The sequence below is a fragment of the Staurois parvus genome, unplaced genomic scaffold, assembly GCF_062004578.1.
Source record: "Staurois parvus isolate SC_StPar_1 unplaced genomic scaffold, SC_StPar_1.0 ptg001045l, whole genome shotgun sequence".
Lineage (NCBI taxonomy): Eukaryota > Metazoa > Chordata > Amphibia > Anura > Ranidae > Staurois > Staurois parvus.
Genome location: NW_028318841.1, coordinates 6057754 through 6079910, shown reverse-complemented (window position 1 = coordinate 6079910; position 22157 = coordinate 6057754). Strand labels below are relative to the sequence as shown.

The 22157-nt window shown below is 38.9% G+C and overlaps 1 pseudogene; it reads right to left on the bottom strand.

The window, feature by feature from the left end:
* Nucleotides 1–545: 545 nt before the first annotated feature.
* Nucleotides 546–22157, bottom strand: part of LOC149440939 (sodium- and chloride-dependent neutral and basic amino acid transporter B(0+)-like) — a 32533-nt pseudogene continuing 10921 nt past the window's right edge.

Sequence of the window (22157 nt, the reverse complement as noted above, 5' to 3'; positions counted from 1 at the left end):
CAGGGTTCCCTATCAATAGCATTGTTCTCCATTTTTTTGTTGGTTGGGTTGTATTGTTACCTGATGATGGCCTGTACATGTAGGATTTTATTGTTCATGCTGCAGTTATACAAACAGTGTTGGATACTGCTAATCCTAAATAAGGAATTTGAAAAAAGTGACTTGTGCATTATTACAAAGCTCTAATTAAGCTCCTTGTCACTCTAGCAAACCTCTTGATGCCGTTTAGCAGTTAGTCTATGGATTCTTCAGTCTATCAGAGATAACCAAGGTATATACATATGAGCAGGGGCGGACTGACAGCTCATGGGGCCCCTGGGCAATAGGGGATCATGGGGCCCCTGTGTACTTGCCCAAACTCAAAAAAGCCTATGAAAAAGGTACCAGGGGCATCTCATGGGGCCCTCTACTGACCCCGGGCCCTCGGGCAGTGCCCGAGTTTCCAAATGGTCAGTCCGCCCCTGCATATGAGGTGTCTAAATTTAGTCTCTCTGAAATGAAACATTATCAAATCCTTTAATGTCTGGAATTTCCACTCCTTTGTCTTACTCCTGGACAGTGCCATCCTTCATATCTTTGTACCTCTCTCCACGATTCTTCACCAGGGCAGGTCCCTAGTTTTCAGTTGGTCTACAACAGCTTGCAATATGCTACAATAACAAAAGAAAATTAGTTTAGTATGAATGTTCATTGACATATTATAGGAGGCCATTCTGTAAAAAAAAAAGGTTCTTGGGTTCTGTATTGTTCAGCTTTTTTGGGCTTGCTTTTGGATAGCAAAGTGTTTATACTCTAACCTAGATCTAGCATAGGAAGTGCTTTTCCATACCTGAAAAATGTTCCCTTTGGCTTGAATGACCTTCACAATACCAATGACAGGAATCCATATAAGGCAGAAGACGACCATTAAAAATCTTAATATAATTGCCCATTGTGGGTAAACTACACCAGCATATGCTGTAGTTTCGTATGTGACCAAAGACCAGATTAAAATGACCTTTAAAAAATGACATAAAGTAAAATGGTTTATATATGAAAAATTAAGAAGCTATTACATATGCAGGAATATAACAACTGTAGTGTTTCTCAACTCTCCAGACTCATTCAGCTTTTCTTGTAATCTAAGCTTTAATTACTGAACTTTGTCCACAACAGGCATCTTTCAGCAAAGCAGTTAATTTGCCTTTATTGCAGACCCCCTCAAGCAACCAGCAAAATGTAAATAAAATTGTAGAAGAAAATCTTATCTTACACCCTTACACTGGGCCTCTACATGGGATTCTAGGAAAAGTGAGCATTCCAAATCCCTTGAACAATTGCTTCTGCGCAGTGATAGAGTGTCTTTATATGACATTTGGTATCCTGAGCTTTCCTAGGATCTTGCAGTAAGACCCACAGGCATTATTACAAGAAGCAGACATAGGGTAGACATATGTTTTCTCTTTATTTTTCTTGTGATTTTTTTTAATTACTTTTGCTGCACATTTTTTACAAGGGAGGGGGGTTGCAACATAAAACGACCTTGCATTTTTATGTAAGTGCAGCACCCTCCTAGATAGGTGCTTGGATTAGATTGTTTTAGTTTGGGCTGTGTTCAGTGGATTTGTGTTTTTGTGTTAGGTAAATTTAGCTTGTCTCACTGTAATCAGTGTTACTTCAGTTTATGGGTTATGCAATTTTAGCTCTAGCTCACTGTAATCAGTGCAGCTGCATGTGATTGGTTAGGTCTGTTCTACAGTATGTCTCACAGGCTACAGATTTAATTGCTGTCACCCTGTCCTTTCAGAACTCTCTGGATAGTTCTGGACCATAGGTGCGGAGTAATGTAAATGGGTAGCATGAATATTTATACTGTCCTAGCCAATCATTGTGAAGCCCTGCACAGGTAGCTGCTGGAAATGGGTATAAATAGTCTGAGACCTGGAACAGAGTTGTTTTTTCCTGCAGAGGAAGAGCACAGCCTCAGGGTGGCTGGTTGCCCTCTTTAGGCAACCCCGCCATGTGCTCACTGATCGTGAAGTCTCAGCTTGGCTAGTTGAGGGACTTAGGTGCTGAAAGTTGCTGGAAACTGACTAAGGCGTTGTCATCTGAGGATCTAGTCCAGATATCTTTACTAGGTATTTGGACTAGATCCTTAGATGACATTTTGGCCAGAGGCAACCATCATCTGAGGACATTTGGGAGTACAGACTGGTTTGAGAGATTCTAGTGACTGTGGACTGCTGCCTTCTTTCTGGTGCTAGAGAGTCAGATGCGTGTGTCAAAGTGACATCAGCTGGTGTCCTGAAGAGTTCAGTCTATCTACTTCTTTGTGAAGGGACTCTGCTCAAATTTAAAACAATAACAAAAATGCCAATTGTGAGCAGCTGCCTAAATTGTGTGTAGCTACAATCTCATAGAAATTATAATAAGTGAAGGCTGCACTGTACCTACCTTAAGTAAGCAAAATGTTAGGTAACTTTAGCTTGTCTCACTGTAATCAGTGTTACTTCAGTTTATGGGTTATGCAATTTTAGCTCTAGCTCACTGTAATCAGTGCAGCTGCATGTGACTGGTTAGGTGTGCTCTACAGTATGTCTCACAGGCTACAGGTTTGATTGCTCTCACCCTGTTCTTTCAGAACTCTCTGGTTAGTTCTGGAACATAGGTGTGGAGTAATGTAAATGGGTAACATGAATATTTATACTGCCCTAGCCAATCATTGTGAAGCCCTGCACAGGTAGCTGCTGGAAATGGGTATAAATAGTCTGAGACCTGGAGCACAGTTGTTTTTCTCTGCAGGGGAGGAACACAGCCTAAGGGTAGCTGGTTGCCCCCTTTAGGCAACCCCGCCATGTGCTCACTGATCATGAAGCCTCAGCTTGGCTAGTTGAGGGACCTAGATGCAGAAAGTTGCTGGAAACTGACTAAGGGGTTGTCATCTGAGGATCTAGTCCAGATATCTTTACTAGGTATTTGGACTAGATCCTTAGATGACATTTTTGCCAGAGGCAACCATCATCTAAAGACATTTGGGAGTACAGACTGGTTTGAGAGATTCTAGTGACTGTGGGCTGCTGCCTTCTTTCTGGTGCTAGAGAGTCAGATGCGTGTGTCAAAGGGACATCAGCTGGTGTCCTGAAGAGCTCAGTCTATCTACTTCTTTGTGAAGGGACTCTGCTCAAAATTTAAAACAATAACAAGAACACCAATTGTGAGTAGCTGCTTAAATTGTATGTAAACACAATCTCATAGAAATTATAATAAGTGAAGGCTGCACTGTACCTACCTCAAGTAAGCAAAATATGCATGCAATTTATATAGAAAAAGTCCCAACAATTACCCAAAATGTTACTAAGAGTGCAGCAGTTTCAAGTATGCAATTTCTGTGCCTGGCTGCTGGGCAACTACTGGGAAAAAGAACCCTGAGCTATCATACAGCGGCTCCTACAGGGGTAGTGCTACTAGAGGTAAAGGGGTGCAATGTGAAGAGGAGCCTAGTCTTTGCCCTGCTGGCTGTAAGTCATATATACCATATTAAGTATTTTTATGCAATAATTAAAAAGACAATTTAAGTTTTAAATGTTAATTATGGACACAGAAATTAAAAAAACACACAAAATTGTAAACCTTTTGTTTTGAAGTGGACAAATAAATGCATTACAGAAATTACAACAGTCCAAATTGAAGTGATCACTTTGTGTCAAGATGTACCTCAATATATGACTACGCTCAATTGTTATAAATGGATAGAGCCATGATAGAACTTACTGCTAGTAATACAGGGGATACAAAATACCAGCATACTCTCCACCACAGCCAGAATATCCAGTGCTTCTTCCCAAGCATCATCTCTATATCCAGGATAACTCTATTGCCACCTATTAAAATGAACAGTAATATCATCTATCACACTTGTCAAATGTATGATTTTCAAAGGTTAATCATGATAAAATGAAGGTAAAAACTGTAATGTATTTTAAATGATAAAACATTTGGATTGACATTTTTACTCTTACCTCAATGTAAATTTTGATGTGACTTAGATAGGTGGGCTTTTTATTTTTTTAGCAAACTGCTCCTAAAATATTCAGACAACAATCCTGTTGGACAGCTATGGCTCACAGTGTAAGGTACAACACAGACACCAACATATACTATGTTTGTTACCACTACTTGCAGAGCAGGGTAATTAAAGAGTTTTATGCAGCTTTAAAACTGAGATTTTAGATTTTATGAGCTTTTTAAAGTGTGGTATTCAAAAAATAACAGCTTCTCAAAGGATTAGCAGCTTTTGTAATTGATCCTAGTATGTTGTAATGTACATATGCATAGTGCACAGTCATAATAAGTGAGAACATGTTAAAGTACATACCATATATCCAGATCACAGCCACCAGCTCCAAAACAGCGGTAAATAGAAGAGCCCATCCACCACAAAATGAGTCAATGAGGTTTACCCAATATATTCCTGACTGTAGAGATAATCAGTTAAATTTTTGTCTGCTATTTCTAATACACCATGTATAGAGCTTTTGAATTATTTAAAACTTTGGCGTTTTTTTTCGCCTATAACCTAGGCCCCACCAACAGAAAGTAAAATATATTTTGTACCAGGACTTTATTTGGTAAATTAATTTAATTGATGAAGAAAGTAATATTCTTTCTCAATGTTTTAGGTCACCCAGAATATATATGTATCAGTTTTTTTGGTAAATGATGGAGAGTGGCTTTTTATATTTGTTGGGAAGGTCAAGCTGGCAGACTCATGTTTTAAATCACAGGTTGGCAAACCTATGAAAGTCATTGCCTGAAGTTCTGCTCTCTATATTAGATTTTTTTAATTTCGTTTATACTATTTTCTATAAATTTGGGAAAGGAGTGGAATCACCCAAAAAGGAAAACCCAACACTCCAAGGTAGGATTTAAAGTACTTGGCAAATATGTTATGTAGATCTCACTCCACAAGAGATTTAAAAAAGATAGATGATATTTCAGCTCACCTAGAACTAGACTATTATTTTTTTGCTTGGATTGACCCTTTGATTAAGTAAAATAAGGATGCTATTAAATCTTTCCAAATACTGTATCAGATAAAAGGACACACCCCAATCTACCCATACCCATATTTGTGAAGCCATTCCAATTCAGTAATACCATCCTAGGGAAACATTGATTAAGGATTAAATTTTTTTACTTGTTTTTGTATGTTAGGAATAAATCTACAATTTTAAGAAAAAAGGAACATTTCGCAGCGTTTCCAATTTTCCAGGTCTTACTAATCATGAAGAACATTTAAAGGATAAGTTCACATTTCATAACATGTTACACCCATATTCAGTTATGAAAGGACCAGTTCCCTCTCCTCCCCATTCCCCAGTTTTGACAGCTAGCAAGGAATCTTCTCCCCCAACAGCTATCAAAATGTACAAAAAAAAAAACACGGTCATGCTGGGACTTCACTTATTCAACCACATCACACATTCACAGTCCTCCGTGAATGACAAAACAACAAGTCCCGACAGCCTTAGCACCTGTTGTCTTGTTTTTCTCCATGAACTACGACGGCGCTGTGAGCACTGTGGTAGTTCATTGATTCTTTCTGTTCTTTCTGTCAGAGTGTATTGGCTTGCTCATACGGGATGTACGATCAAGCAAATATACTAAAAGGTCTGCAGAAGACCTGCATGGTGCCAGTAATCTGCTGATAGCTGGTGCAATGCTTTACAGGCTCCTGCAACAAAAATTAATAAATGCACATTTTTTACTTGCAAAAAAAAGCACATTTATTAATTTTTGTCAAAAGGTGAACTTTTAAATGTATTTATTTTAAGGCTTGCAGCAACAGCCAGACAAAGGTTTACCTGTGTAACGCATGGGAGCCCCAATAAAAATAACACAGCGCATATTGTCGTTGTCAAGGGAATCCTCATTTTTTTCATTACTTTTGGGAAAACATCTTGTATTGTTGTAAGAGTTTCTATAAGGAAATAAATAAAATTAAGTGGATTAAACATACCCTATATTGCCAAAAGAATTGGGACACCCCTCCAAATCATTGGATTCAGGTGTTCCAATCACGTCCATGGCCACAGGTGTATAAAATCACAGTGCTCAGAAGTCGCCAGCTTTCTGCAGAGTCAATAGCTAAAGACCTCCAAACTTTGTGTGGCCTTCAGATTAGCACAAGAGTGCGTAGAGAGCTTAATGGAATGGGTTTCCATGGATGAGCAGCTGCATCCAAGCCTTACATCACCAAGTGCAATGCAAAGAGTCGGATGCAGTGGTTTAAAACACGTCACAACTCTAGAGCAGTGGAGGTGTGTTCTCTGGAGTGATGATTCACGCATCCCTGTATGGCAATCTGATGGATGTGTCTGCGTTTTGCGGTTGCCAGGAGAACAGTACTTGCCTGACTGCATTGTGCCAAGTGTAAAGTTTGGTGGAGGGTGGATTATGGTGTGGGGTTGTTTTTCAGGGGTTAGGCTTGGCCCCTTAGTTCCAGCAAAGGGATCTCTTAAGGCATCAGCATAACAAGACATTTTGGACCATTTCATGCTCTCAACCTTGTGGAAACAGTTTGGGGATGGCCCCTTCCTGTTCCAACATGACTGCGCACCAGTGCACAAAGCAAGGTCTATAAAGACGTGGATGAGCGAGTTTGGGGCGGAGAATTTGACTGGCCTACACAGAGTCCAGACCTCAACCCCATAGAACACCTTTGGGATGAATTAGAGTGGAACTGCGAGTCAGGCCTTCTCATCCAACATCAGTGCCTTACCTCACAAATGTGCTTCTGGAAGAGTGGTCAACTATTCCCATAGACACACTCCTAAACCTTGTGGACAGCCTTCCCAGAAGAATTGAAGATGTTATAGGCTGGAAAGGGTGGGCCAACTCAATATTGACAAACAATAAAAGGGAAAAATTCTCAGCTCAACTTACCGACCAGCTTGCGAACAAATCGAATTGTCCTGTCTAACAGTATGCGTTAAAAACAGGGATTTAGTTAGCACACATTTGCAAATACATGCGTAAGCTGCATAGCCTCTTCACGGCACCCAATATTCTGCAGTTCCTAACTCTAAATTTTGAGAGCCTCCATAGTATTAGCATGTGTATATATGTGTCCCTGTACCTTTTAGGAGGGGTGGGCTCCCTCAGGCTCACCTGCCCTCAGACTATCCATTTATACATGTGCTTCAACTATGGAGGTTCTCAAAATTTAGAATTAGGAACTGAAGAATACTGGGATGCTGAGAAGAGACTCTGCAGCTTACACTTGTATTTGCAAATGTGTGCTAATTAAACCCGTTTTAACATAAACTGTTAGACAGGACAATTCAGTTTGTTCGCAAGCTGGTTGGTAAGTTGAGCTGGGAATTTTTCTCTTTTATTGTTTGACATGCGTCGCCTTTCCATGTTTTCCTTATTGTGAAGGCCAGTTATAAATTAGGGCAGTGGCCATTTTTTGTACAGTTGATATGCTGGTGAGAGGGTGCACTGTACACCCTGGCTGCCATTGTGCTATATGCTGGGTGTTTAGTGCACCCCTGTACCTTTAAGAAGGGGTGGGCTCCCTCTGGTTCACCTGCCCTCAGTCTATCCATTTAACCACTTCCCGACCGGCCGTTGTATATAAACGGACGGTGGCACTGCAGGGTCGGGTGGCCGTCTATAAATGGCCTCCCTGCACCCTGCTTGTGCGTGCTCCCTGGGAGCGCGCAGCACTGCGATCCAGTGCCCGCTGTGTCCTCCGGACACAGTGAAACACCGATCGTCGGACGGGACCTCTGTACGAGGTCCCGATCATGTGATCACTGATTGGCCAATCAGTGATCACATGCAAAGTAGTAAGCAAGATGTCACTTCTGACATCATTGCTTACTATGTGTGAAATCTGTGAATGATCACAGAGGTCACATGGTACAAGGCTATTCACAAAAGCCTTGTACCATGTGACAAGCTGTGACCAATCACAGCTCACTCTGTATTTCTCAATGAGTGCAGGAATGCACACAGAGAGAAAGAGAAATGATTGCTTTTACATCCTATATGGGTGTAAAAGCAATCAGTGTAAAAAAAAAAAAAAAAAATCTTTATCACCCCTCACAAGTAGTACAGTGTCACCATGGTGACACTGTACTGCTAGGGTGACAGTATGTAAAAAAAAAAAATAAAAATAAAAAATAATAATATAAAAAAATAAAATAAAAATGTAAAAAAAAATGTTTAAAAATTATAATTTTTGCTTATAAACTAATTTGGATTTTTCTTTTTTACTAAAAAGATAACGGAATAAATTTTGGCTAAGATTTATGATGAAATATTATTTATTTGCAAAATTTTATTAAAAAAACACTTTTTTAAAAATTTTTTGGACATTTCATTTACATAGCAAAAAAATACAAATCCCAGTGGTGAATAAATACCACCAAAATAAAGCTTTATCTATCTAAAAAAAATGGTAAAAAAATTCATTTGGGTACAGTGTTGCATGACCGCGCAATTGTCATTCAAAGTGTGATAGCGCTAAAAGCTGAAAATTGCCCTGGTCAGGAAGGGGGTAAAAGTGTCCGGTCTGGAAGTGGTTAAACATGTGCTTCTACTTTGGAGGCTCTCAAAACCTTAGATAAATATATTTTTTGTGTAAGGATTAAAATACCTTTTAGGCATTTATTGCTTTTGTGTTGTCATCTAAAAGATTCACTCAATGAAGATGAATACAAAACATCACAAGCAAGAGGAGAGGGGACACTTGTTCGAGTGACAACTGTTAAAGTTGGGATCTACCCTCAGTTTGTTTCATTCTTCCTGTTGTGTCTCTGGAAGAGGACATGAGGAGAAATGTCCACAAGACATACATAAAAACTGACAGAAGTTCTAAAATTAGAAAAAAAAAAAGATTTTCCTGAAGTTTAATTGTACTCTATAATAAATGGTCTTAATGGTCTTAAAATGTGACATCAAATCCAAGGTTAGGGGTAGTCATGCTTCCTTGCACAGCTTTTACAACAATTTACACAATACAAACTTAATGAACATGATATTTCTCTGATCTGATTGAGAAGGTCAGTTCACATGTAGATTTTCCAACAAATAAAAAAATTGCTGTAATAAAACAAGTGCTTCTGACATTGTCATTGCGTCTTTGGGGTCCATTGGGGTAAAAATGCAAATTAGCTAGCCCCCAATATAAAATTGTTGCTCCCCTCCCCCTTTCCTGACTTAAAACCTTTATGTCAAAGAGGAAAAGAATAAAACTGAATAATACTTATTTTACACCTAAACTTCTGGTATGAATTACATTTTCATGCAATGTGTGCTATAAATACCCTGATCTTTGTCCTTGCGATCATATTGGGCTGTTGGACTGTGATGAGCACAGCCTGAGATTTGTTTATATTATCGGGAAACATTAGGTTTCTCCTAAGCTCAAGGACATTGCTTGTTACTGCCTTCTTCTGGGGAGTATTCTCCAGTAGCTAGAGTGATAAGATACAGTGTTTTGAGTAATGAATATTTTTTTCCCCAGCCAGTCACTGGAGGATTCTTGCCAGTGATGTGAGCTGGAGAAGTTAATAAATATTTAGAGAGAGCTTCTAAAATGGTCTTTCTCTCCCAGCCTCTGTCTGTTGAGAATGTGCATTTAGAGTGTCCAATTCTTACCTCCCAGGTCGGATAGCTGAGGAGGATCTGATCACAGGGAAAGGTCTTTCCTGGGGCAATGATCCAAGAAATCTAAGCTAGTCAGTGTTAGTGCTAGAGAACTAGGAATGTGGCTACCATTAAGAAGCATTCTCAGAGGGGTTTGCTTTGTGAAAGAATGAGAGCTTAGGGAGATCTTCTCTCAGGTGGGGATTGCATAACTCAGCTTTGTAAGGTATTTGTGACTACTTGGCCTGAAGACCAGTTCCTGTTGGGAGGCTGCTACTGCAGTATCTTTAGTTGCCAAGAGGTACTTAAAGAGCCATTGTCACTGGGAGACTGCTACTAAAGAATTTAGGGCCACAAATTTGTGGTTATTATCTGATCTATTTGTAGGGGCAAGCTGTCAATACAGCATTACAGCTGTCATCAACTTTGATATTACTGGGAGGCTGCTACTAGAAAAATTAGAGCCACCAGCAATTTTTTGCTGACTTGAAAAGGCCAGATATATTGTTCATGTTTAGGGTATCATGTGCCCTTAACCCCATCTCCATATATATTCAAGCCAGCAGGGGAGGCCATTGGTAAGGTGGAGGAATCCAATAAAATTCAACAGTTCCTTCGAAGGTCATTGCTACACACATATTGTTCAGGCTTATTTACTAGAGAAAAAAGGAAAAACTCACATTGGAGTAAACACTGTATTAGAATGAAAGGGGCATAGAATATCTATGTGACTCACCAATTAGTGCAAACTGAGAGTCGAGTCCCAATGCCAGGAGCATACAGAAGAATAAAATAGACCAGAGGGGAGACACTGGAAGCCTGGCCAATGCATCAGGGTAAGCAATGAATGCCAGTCCAAATCCTGTAAGATGATAGGTAATATTAAGATACGTTTTTTGATCAATAAAATGTATTATTGTGCATGTTAGGTGTTTTAAAGTGAATCTGTTAAAAATTGAAACATGGGAGTTACTGATTGGTGACTAGGGCTTTCATTCTCGTTTTACTGCTTTCTAACTTACGGCCATGGAATGAACATTTAAGAAAGGAGTTCAGACCTTTCAGACTAACTGGCCACATGTTTGTACCAGGCTAGTGACTTAAAAGATGGTGAAGCCAGGCTGAAAACAAGAATGTCTTTTGATATCTTTTGATAAGTGACAGAAGTAATATTTGGCCATGCACTCACAAGTGGTTACCTGTTAGGACAGAGATATGTTAACCATCATTGCTGGCTTCTAGAGTATAATCAAGCTATACTTTTATAAATGAAATATATATATATATATATATATATATATATATATATATATATATATATATATATATATATATATATATTAGAAATATTGTACATACAGTATGTATGCAAACTATACATTTTTTTTCCACAACAAACAACAAAATCTATATATATATTACGTCGTTATTGACATTTGTATGAAGAAAATCCTGAGGATAGGGATGCCTAGAGGGTAAATATACTACACTCCAACAGAATTAACATGTGTTAATGTATGTGTTTCTATTCCATTGGGGCCATGATTTTTTTAAAATAATTGTTCAAAAATATTCTCTCGGAATTCTGAATAGCTCATTGATATTAAATTTCTAAATCAATACACATATATGAGTATAGGTGTGTTGATTTAGATATTTACCATAATCAAGCCATTTATAATATTGAGGGAATAAGTTTGAACATTTATCCTAAAAAAATACCTGTATATTTATTTTATTTCTTAATTGATTCCCCCATCCCACTTAAAGGTTGAATTACTAAAACTGGACAGTGCAAAATTTGTTGCAGCTCTGCATAGAAACCATTCAGCTTCCAGTGTTTATTGTCAAAGTTTAATTGAATAAGCTGAGGCTAGAAGGTGATTGGCTACCATACACAGATTCTCCTGTTTTAGTAAATCAACCCCTTGGTGTTGGCCATGAAGTCTTATAATTACTTTCAGTCTTAATCCAGTTTTATTAGTTGTATGGCCCTGCTTGAGCTTAGAACCGCACAGCATTTCCTCCAAAATATGGCAGCTTCTTACAGCCACAGCCCTATTCATTCCTATGGGAAAGCTATACTCTGAGTGACAGATTAAGACTGCCATGAGTACAGCTTTCCCATAGTAATGAATGGGGTTATAGTGCACATGTGCAGTGAGAAGTGGATATTTTTGGAGGTAAGGCTGTTTGGGTGGGACATTACAGTGAAGATTGCTGGATTGGAGCTCAAGGTAAGTATAATACCTCGTGGGCAGCACTAAAAAAAAAATTACAATTGTCCTTTAAGTAAGACTTATTATCACTCAAAAAGGGACATGGTTATGGTCCAGGAAGAACTCCAGACAAAACATTACTGAGAACATGTGTTTTTTGGGTTTTTTCTTTTTAGATATACAGTATCATACCAAATACCAATTAGCAATCCACAATGGTGAGCCTGTAGCATGAAAATCTATTTACTACAGGTAGCAACTCTGTTACCAAAACAACGCTGTTTTAAAAACAATAAAAAAGGGGAATTACCCTCATCCACATTATCGGGAACCTTTTTGCCTGACACTAGAGCCATGTGACCAAGGATGGAGAAGATAGCAAATCCTGCAAGGATGCTGGTCAGGCAGTTTATAATGGAAACCACGATGGAGTGCCAGTAGCAGTTGTTCTGGAATTTGTTATAGGATGAAAGAGCAATCAGTCCTCCCCAGGCTGTGCTAAGAGAATAAAATAGTTGGGTAGCAGCATCTCTCCACACCTAGAAAGGAAAAGCAAACATTTAAAGCACTCAAACAGTAACAGAACTAACAGTATTGATTTCAAAGGAACATTATCTAAATCTCTGAAAGTGTCTCTAAAAGTTTTTCTTTTTATTTTATAGAGTGGGCAGGGAGGTTAGAACAGTGATATTTGGCCAGTGATGTCAGTGCTATCCCAACCCCTTGCCACGCAGAAATACAGTATATGTGCCTCTTCTGATCTTCCCCCTAGCCATCAGAATGATTTAAAGGGAGACTATAGTATTTTATATACCTATCATGAGAGAAATATATGGTTGCAGCTGCTGACCTTTTTCTGAAAATGCTAATTGAATGTCTGTGCCTAACATTTATATTTCTGAGCTTCAGACCCAGAACAAGCATGCATCAAATGAAATAAAAAAATCAGAATACCTTTCATTATATTTTTCCAGGTCAAAAAGTATGGAAGCCAAAGCATCAGCATGATAGATAGACAGCAGTTGGAACACGTTTATTTAATGAAAGGTGTTTATTATTGAAAACAATCTTATCTTTGCATGTTAGTGTTAACATTTTACACTTCAGTAAATCAGGCTCTGTATGTCTTTAGGATTGTATCAGTTATTCATCACAGAAACTACAGATAGCTAGTAGTAAGGAACAACTCAATACAATTTTGGCAGTAATTAAAATGTGATAAAGTAAACATATAACTGTTAGAAATTCCTATTAACCATAATAATTATTGCTAATTGTAGCCACACTGCTTTAAACAAGAGTGTCCATAGAAGGTGCTGCTTTCCATTGGTTTCCCTAATTCCATATTAGGGAAGGCGGTGATCTGAAGGGGGTGATAAACAATAATTTCTCAAAATGTGTACTGGAAAGACAATATAGTTTACTCTATATCACAGGAATGTGAGAAAATATCTACAAAATAAGAGTTTCTCTTTTAGATTGATGCCATCAGAACAGGTGTCCCCATCTGACTATTTTTATTTATCTCTGTTTCGGGTGACAATTGTAAAACTTGGATGGGTTTCCCATCACCTTCTGTCTTGGTGACAACTTTACCCATTAAAAACAGTAAAGCGAAATTACAATGTAACTGAGCACCACAAACCAAAAGCACTATATAATTAATTTGTAATATTCAAAGCAAACTCCCCTATCCAGCCATGTCTTCATGCTTTATTTTGCTGAGAAATCACTTAGAAAAACACCCGATTTCTTGCCGTGGCTATTTTGAGTAAGGGCAAATGATTCTTGTAGAAATTGCTTCCTGGAATTAATCTTCCCTTAGCTCAGGCATACAGGCAGGAGGGTGTGCTTAGCTGAGAAAGCCCCTCCTCCCCTCCTGAAGACTCCTGGGTTGTATGACATCATTTGCCTATGCAAGGAAACTAGGAAGTAACTAAAGAAATATAAAAACAGATTGAAACAAATATGATATACTTTCCTATCTATTTACTAATGCTAGCAGCAAAAAGATTTAAAATAGTCAATGTTGATTGAGAGCGTGATGTTCCACTTTAAGGGCCCCTTTACATTTTTGCTGTGCTTTAATGCAGGTGTGCTAACTTGCATTAACATGCATTGCATTAGGGTAGCCTATACAAAATGAATGGGCTGCCAATGCACCCTAAAATGCTTAAGATGACTCTTGCAACTTCCAAAGCAACACATGGCAACACACTACAAGGAAGTGCATCGGGCTGTCATTAAAAATGAATGGCACTGCAATGCAGCAATACGTGTGTGCCTTACGGCACACGTTGCCACAACCTGAAAGTGTGAAGTCCATCTTTAAGCTTGTATTGCATCAAGGGACCTAGGACTTTTTTAGCTGTAACATCCATTATCAGTAGAAATATAGTCTTATGAGTTACTTTACACACAGTCACAATATTTTATTTGCCTTCATACCAATTGTATAGATGTCATTAGAGTTTATATATATTTATTAATCCAAATGTATTTGCTAAATGCATAGTGGTGCGCTCCATAACTGTTGCATGGTTGCTCTGACTGTAGTTTTGTCCTAATTTATATGAATTTCCTTTGGTTTCCTTGATTTCCACCCACAATCCAAATAAACACACTGGTAGTTTCATTGACTTCTTCTGAAAATTGGCTCACGGTTGTGCATGAATATAGTAAGGACATTAGATTGTGTACTTTTTTGGGGAACTGGAAAGACAATCAAAACACTTACTTCTCCATTAGAAAGCTTTGAAATATCAGACTGTTGTCCAATAAAGTATTCAATGCCATCCCTTGCTCCCTCCAGTGTGACTCCTCTAATAAGAAGAATAATGAGGACTACATACGGAAACAAGGCTGTGAAATACACCACCTGAAAAACAGTTATTACAGCTTCACTCATTTATTACTATAGTTTTATTCAGCATCAGATCACAAAGTACTGTAGAGAAAAATTTAATGTTGAAACAAAAATGATCACAAAACAAATTTGAGAAAACCAAATTATACGATTATTATGGGCTCCTATTTGCACAGCATACCTATATACAGTTTATTTTATATATATATATATATATATATATATACTATATTGCCAAAAGTATTGGGACGCCTGCTTTTACATACACATGAACTATAGTGGCGTCCCCGTCTTAGTCCATAGGGTTCAATATTGAGTTGGCCCACCATTTGCAGCTAAAACAGCTTCAACTCTTCTAGGAAGGCTGTCCACAAGGTTTAGGAGTGAGTCTATGGGAATGTTTGACTATTCTTGCAGAAGTGCATTTGTGAGGTCAGGCACTGATGTCAGCCGAGGGCCTGGCTCGCAGTCTCCACTCTAATTCATCCCAAAGGTGTCCTATCAGGTTGAGGTCAGGACTCTGTGCAGGCCAGTCAAGTTCCTCCACAACAAAGTCATTCATCCATGTTTTTATGGACCTTGCTTTGTGCACTGAGGCGCAGTTATGTCGGAACAGGAAGGGGCCATCCCCAAACTGTTCCCACAAAGTTTGGGAGCATGAAATTGTCCAAAATGTCTTGGTATGTTGATGCCTTAAGAGTTCCTTTCGCTGGAACTAAGGTGCCAAGCCCAACCCCTGAAAAACAACCCCACACCATAGCCAAGAGCTCACATGCTCAGAAACTAAAGAATACATTACAATACATTACATCATCGCAGAAAGTTGTATTCTGTCTTACAATCATTTTCACAACTCTAGTAACCTATTAGATTTAAATAGCATGCAAAGAAAAATGGACAATCATTTGTCTGATATTCTCGTTGGAACCAGGCTTTAGTTCTCTATAATCTGTCCCATAGAAAGGCTGGAGACTGGCCTAATGCAGTTTTTATTAACATAAAATGAAAGCCAGGTACCAAACTTTTAACCCTTTGTGAAGACAGTCAGTGTTTTAATCTGGCACGAATGATGATGAGATCTACCAGCACAGTACAGACAGGGTTAATTATCACAAACACAGCTACCCAGCCTCCTCATAACCAAAGAGAACTAAGTAGGGTTTTTTTCTGCAATTTTGAGAAATAAACATCTAAAAAACATCATAGAAATTGTTATCATTTTTTTTTAGCAATACTATGTGACATGTAACACATATAAAGTAGGTTTTATCCCAATTTGGCTGTGAAATGAAAATATACTTTATTTGAAGCCTCAGATGAAAGCTGTCACTCTAGTTATTGTACTATTGTACTTAAAAAGGATGAATTTGTTCTGTTTCTAAAGCACACTGCATAAAAAGCAGTTTTTCTTTTTGGGTCTATTTAAAGTAGAACCCTTGGCAGGCCGGTAATTAAAGTGTTTGTAAGCCCAAAGAATAAACTTCTCTTATTTGGTCTTTTTTAGTCTGTTAATCATAGTATTTCATTTTTTTTTATTGTTATATCTGTTTATTAAAGAGGAATGTTGTTCCCTGTGTTCAGGCAGGTTTTTTTTTATTGTACAAGAGGCATGTAATGTCTCTACTGTGTTAAAATACACTTACTGTAGCTGCCTTTTCCTTAGAATGTTTTGGGTTTCTGCAAACTGATGTGTTTATTTTTGGTGTGGAAGTATGCAGCCCTGATAGCTGTTACCACGTTACATACTTAGCATGCCTGAAAAAGAACACTTGCTGTCTTCCTAGCATGAGTCCTAAACCTATCTTTAACACAGACCCAACCCCTAGTCTCAGTCCAAAACCTCAAACCAACCCAAAAACTTGACCCTTGGCCACAACCACATCCTTAAACCTAATTTACGCTTTTCATACAGTGAAGGAAATAAGTATTTGATCCCCTGCTGATTTTGAATGTTTGCCCACTCACAAAGAAATGATCAGTCTAAAAATTGAATGGTGGGTGTATTGTAACACTGAGAGACAGAATAGAAACAACAAATTAAAAAAAAATGCATGTCTAACAAATTATGCACCGATTTGCATGTTCATGAGGGAAATAAGTATTTGATCCCCTTCACAAAACATGACTTAGTACTTGGTGGCAAATCCCTTGTTGGCAATTACAGAGGTCAGACGTTTCCTGTAGTTGGCCACCAGGTTTGCACACATCTCAGGAGGGATTTTGTCCCACTACTCTTGGCAGATCCTCTCCAAGTCATTAAGGTTTGGTGGCTGACATTTGGCAGCTCCCTCCACAGATTTTCAATCGGATTAAGGTCTTAAGACTGGTTAGGCCACTCCAGGAGCTTAATGTGCTTCTTCTTGAGCCACTCCTTTGTTGCCCTGGCTGCATGTTTTGGTTAATTGTTATGCTGGAACCCCCATCTACAACTCATTTTCAATGCTCTGGCTGAGGGAAGAAGGTTCTCACTCAAGATTTGATGGCCTCGTCCATCATCCCTTTGATGCGGTGCAGTTGTCCTGTCCCCTTAGAGGGGTCCGGTCAATCCCAGGCTTGGAGGCCCTAGTAGAGATGTGGACTGGCCTATAAATATGGGAGAGTCAGGAAGACAGAGGAGTTGGGTGGAAAATGGAGTGCTGAGGAGACGGTCAGTGCCTATGAGGGGTCCCCTAGGCCTGGGGGGTGGCTGGCCTCTAGGCTGGGTGTGTGCTGGCTCAGGAGGTTACATTCTGTGCAGAAGCAAGGATGGGATCAAGGTCTGGAACAGCAGGGAGCAAGGAGGACAGTGTAAGTAAAGCAGCACACTTTGGGATCTACAAGGGGAAAGATTGCCAAATGTAGCAAGCTTTCTAAGGACAGCACTGGGCTCAATCATTAATCCTTGTCTCGGGAGATCTTCCAAGAAGCCAGGAGGGCTGGTAGTGCTTTCAGGCTGTGGAGCTGGGAGCAGCTCTATAAGGGGAGAAAATATGTCTCTGCATGTAGCTACAAGAAGTGATTTTTGAGGGGCTGCTAGTTCCTGACCCATAAAGGGCAGCTGCTACTGAGTCTCAACGACTGACGGCTTTCAGAAAAAGTACAGTTCAGGATCTTGTACATAGGAGGGAAGTATCCCCCTTCCATGGTTTCAAGCCAAACTGGGCATCACATAATCCCTATTCCCCATCCAAGCTGATTTCCCCTAATAAAAGAACAAAACCAAGCCATGGACTGGTCAATGTCTTTGCATGCAAGTTGGTGCGAGGAATATCTGTTGCCTGGCTGTGCAGAGAGAGGCTCAGGGATACCCACAACCCAGCAGCACTCACAAGGGTATCGCTACATATACATATAGCTGTGGGGTGAGGAATGCCTTGGTGCAAGTTACTGGCCCATTACAGGACACCTGGCAGGCTCAGCAATGTGGCTTTGGAAGTGCACCCAGGACACCCAAGCTCATATCTAATGATGACAAGACTATCGTATCACGGTGATAGATACTTTCAGATTAATACTAATGAGAAAATACTATGGTGACAAAAAATTATGTAATAAAAGCCTTCCTGGCTATTTTCAATTCTCAAAAGAAATTTACATAGAAAACCCCGTGTGCCAAAATGAACTCCTCTGCATTTACCAGTGAAACCTTCACTCTTAGCAAACAAAAATGGATTTGCAGTGTTAAAAAAATATTACAGTGTTTATCCAAAACATTTTGAAGACGTAATACAGAGTGCAGTGATACTATCCAGAAAGGGATCATTCAGAAGACAAAATAGACAGGAGGCTAGGGCTGGCTGAAAGTTCAGGAGGATCAGCTCCTGCAACTCTTGCTCCTGCAGTAAACCAGGAAAAAAAAGGTGAACCTACCTGACATTTCACTAGAGAGGATACGCTTGTAGACAGTTGGTATCTGATGGGGTGAATCATGTCAGAACAGAGAATGCAAATGGTGTCCTTTCCTGTACCTGTTGAAATCCAAAAGAGATTGTGGGACCTTGCCTAGGGCGCAATACTGCCCTAATTAATCTCTGATACTGTTTCATGTACAAATGGAATATATGGTTTTGGTAGGTACAAAAAAATTCACCACCTCTGTCAGTACATCTTAAACCCTGTCCTGATTTTGTTATGTTTGTACAAGTATAACCCATACATTTTTATTTTTATGCCATGTTCTATTCTGATGATCTGGCACAGAGAGACTTTATGTACCAGATCTCTGTGAATGTTTGTGTCCACTGAGTATTGAAAAAAAAGCTTGTATTTTGCCTTCTTATGATCTGCATAATGTTGCTGCCAGTCAGTTCTCTAATGTTTCTCAGATGTGCTCTTCTGTTTGTATTACACAGCAGTAATATTTAGATAGCACATTTAAACCCAACTGAACTTTTAGTTTAAATCAGCAAAACACATTCCAGGTGGATTAAAACAAATGGTGTTCAAAGTCGTACAGTTTTTGTTATTAGGAAAGCAGCTACAACATGCAAAGAATGTGCGCGATCTCTGTTTGGAAGCAGTAGTCTCTCTGCAGAGGACCAACACACCACCTGCTGAATCAGAGCTCTCCAATCATCAGCAAAAATCAAACAAGCTGTAATAAATATAGAGCTGTACAGTAGGTTTGGCTTAATATAGAGTGTGTCTGCAGAGAGACCACTGCTTACACTCAGAGACCAAACGTCCTTCTCTGCAGCAGGCTGGCAGGGGACAGGCTTCACAGGTTGTGGCTGCTTTCAGTAATACATTGAACACCTTTTGTTTTGATGTTCCCAAATGTATTTAGCTGATTTAACTAAAGGTTCAGTTGTTCTTTAAAGTTAAAGTTAAATTGTAGACGATTTTACCAATGTACCAAAAGTTGTAGTACAAAAGGGAAAATGTATGACACACTTCCAATGAGGACAAGACAAAACTACTTTTAACGGCGAAGGTTTAGAGCCTCTGTTGGGTTTGTATTGCTTTTGTATTGCTGTGTGCCTTCTTTTAACTGATGGAGGTGATGGGAATTATCTCAAGTGAGGAAGGGACAGATCTTCTGTGATGTATATATTGATGTGTGTGTGTTCCTGTTCTGGTGATACCTGTACCTTCCTTTTGGTCCTGGTGTCACAGTGAAAGGGAGGGGATGGGTTCTACCTAAAGCAGTCAGACAACAATAAAAGCCTGACAGAATATCCATCCCTTCCTCTCCCCACTAAAAGTCTTTCTAGAGATTAGCATAATAATTTACTTGGAAAATGATATCCCTATACATCCAATTATGTATCTACAATGAACAGATTACAATCCCTGTCAGCACAGGGGACTTTCATGCTTCCATAAATACTCAACTGTCTTGATACTCCAATGATATGCCAATGTTTTACCAACGGTTATATCAATGATGCCAATACAATTGCCAAAATCACATTTGGATGGTGGTGTTTCCCAGTATTTTCCCTGTAGTTAGTTCAGTAATGTCAGTACAGTCAATAGCACAACAGACATATTTACCTTTCCAGATGATTTTATTCCTTTGACAAGTGCAGCAGCAGTTATAATCCATGCCAGTAGTAGACAGAGTGCCAAGTGCCAAACCACTGTGCCTGTTTCATCCATACTGTCTGACCGCTTCAGAGCTACTTTACTGAAAATACAAAAACATTTGCTCAAATATGCAACAGTACCCAAACATCTCCATAGTTTTTTCTTGTTTTGTTTCTCCTTTTCCAGCCTTTCTTTTTTAGTAGTATAATGTGTGTGTGTGTAGTGAAATGGTAGTTGTACATAGAAAGCAGACATTATATTGCCATCATTAGTACATTCTGATTTTTATTTGAATAACAATTGAAATGGGCCAATTGAAAAAAACTGAATGGTTTCCCCCATCCACGCAAGCTACGTGGATGTTGGGTTCCAATTGGCTGCAGTGCTGATCAAACAAAAATTTTCCAACAAGTCTGTTTACAAGAAGTCGATTATTAGATCGACTGCTCATGCATGGGAACAGCCATAAGTGGATCAAAATTTGGCTGGTTCTTGCTGAACTGGCCAAAATTTGATCTATCTATGGCCAGCTTTATTCTTCTGCTTGGTGATCATGGGTAGGACTGATACCACCCCACTGAATACTGTAATGAGCCTGAAGGCATGATTCTTTATATGGTTTAGGACTGGTGGATGCATTGCTATCATTTGTAGTCAACTTTCAGTTGTAAAAATAAAAATTAATAAACGGACATTTGCATTTTTGGACCACTTGCCAGCTTTATCGTATGCTGTACCATGAATCAGTAGCCCTAATTATATGTGCTCCATGTTAAAAATTCCACTGAAATGTAAGAATGTTGCTGGGGGCGTTGGAGACTCTTTCTGTAGTTAGCCATTCACTAGACAAATAATATTTTATTTTCTTTCAAGAAACCAAAGATTATAGAGATATGAAACTCTTTGAAGGCTATCTCTAAGAAATACACAAAAATATTGAGTTTCTAGGACTATGTGGTCTCTCTTTCAAGCTAAGATGTTAAAAATGATGCTGTAAAAGAGTTATATACAAAAAGTATGAACATTTTGTTTCACGCGTTACTCAAAGCAAAACCCAGAATTCCTAATTGTTTGCATAGAAAGCCTCAAGTAATGGATCAAAGTAATTACATTCATTCATGTGGAGAATTAAAGTGACACTAAACTCTGGTTTTAAAAAAAATATCCAATTTATTGTATATTATTGTATATATAATCTTAATTTAAAAAAGTACCCTCAGTTGCTCTCAGCCTCCTACAAATCTCTAGATTTCTTTCTTTTTTTTTTTTTCTAGATTTCTTTTTTTATGCTACTGTGATCTGATTTTTTGTTTGAGGGTGGCTATGTTCATTATCCATAGTCCCACCATATGAAGGAATGTAACCACCCTTCCTTGCTCACTCCCAAAATGTACTAGGGACTATGGGATTTTTAGTATTCATTGAGCAGTGTACATGGCTGCAACTAATGTGCACAGGTCCTTCCAAACAAATGGAAGCGAGGGGGGGAAAGGGTTCGGAAGCTCATATAGGAAGTTAAAAGAAGGCAGGAAAACACAGTAAGAAAAATTTCATGAAAGACAGACTACAGGACTATAAACTAGCAGATGTGTATAGATTATTCTTGGAGAATATGGATGTCCCTTTTTTTGGTATCCCTTTCACTGTCTGGTTCTAAGAGGTGATGATGACCTTAGGCGATCCATCTACATGGATCTCTTATGTCACATAAAAAAGACAAAAAATGAAGTAATAAGTTAATTCCTGATTTCAGGGTATCAACTATCATGAAAAAATATTTCCAGGTCTTGCTGTCTCTTTGTGACTTCAAATTCCTTCCAGGCAAACAGGCAAATATACAGATGGAATATATATACACTGCTTTGTCACACAGTTCTGCCTGGCAGAGCAAGATATCTGATTTTTCTCTGCAGCATCCTAGTAAAAGC